The following is an 880-nucleotide window of genomic DNA, read 5'->3' as shown; positions in this document are numbered from 1 at the left end:
ATCCCCTTAAGAGCTGTTGCTATTGAGTTTATCCCTTGCGAATGCGCTGTTGTGAATATTTCTTTTTCTCTCTTGTGCCCTTCACGGGCCTTTCTTATGTCCGCAGTTACTGTATAATACATCTGCAAGACCAGAGATGTGCTTCCAACATCAGCATTCTTCTTCAGCCAATGTTGGTGATCTGGATCTTAGAGGGCTATGCCTATACTCATAGACACCGGAGTTACAGTACCTTACTATCGTTTTATTTTGTATAGGCTTTGCCCTCAAAGAGTTGTTGCTATTGGGTTTAGGGCGAAGCTGATGTAGTCAATGCCACCTGTGACACCAAAATCCACAAGCAGATAGCATAGACTCCTCTTCCTATTCACACTATACAGGTTTTTTATGTATCATTTATAATGTTTTCTTAAAAACCTGATATCTCCATGACTGGCCTGCTCAAAGTTTTGAGGCCTGCCGCATGGATTTTGAAGGTGGTCCATAATTAAAGATTAATATCAACATTAAGTAATAAAAAATACATTCCTCACGGGCATTCTGGTGCAAGAGGATGGAGATGATGTCATACCAGATCTAAGAATGCATCACCTGCCGTTAAGTGCGGATAAGACTGAGTGAGTCAGAAAAACACATTGTGCAATGCAAGCGCACAGAGATGTCCATGACACCGCTGCACAGATGTCAGTCACTGTCATACCTCTGAGGAGGGCCGTGGATGCTGATAACATTCTCATGCAGTGTGCCCACTCCCTGTCCACTATAGGCGTGGATGATAACCTCACACAGCCACTGTTTCAAAAGACCCGCGCCTTGTGAGTGTTTTCTATAGTAAATGAACAGCTGCTGAGTCCGCATGATGTGCGTTAAATATACTGAG

Source organism: Etheostoma spectabile, chromosome 3, assembly GCF_008692095.1.
Source record: "Etheostoma spectabile isolate EspeVRDwgs_2016 chromosome 3, UIUC_Espe_1.0, whole genome shotgun sequence".
NCBI lineage: Eukaryota > Metazoa > Chordata > Actinopteri > Perciformes > Percidae > Etheostoma > Etheostoma spectabile.
This window is presented reverse-complemented; position numbering follows the sequence as displayed.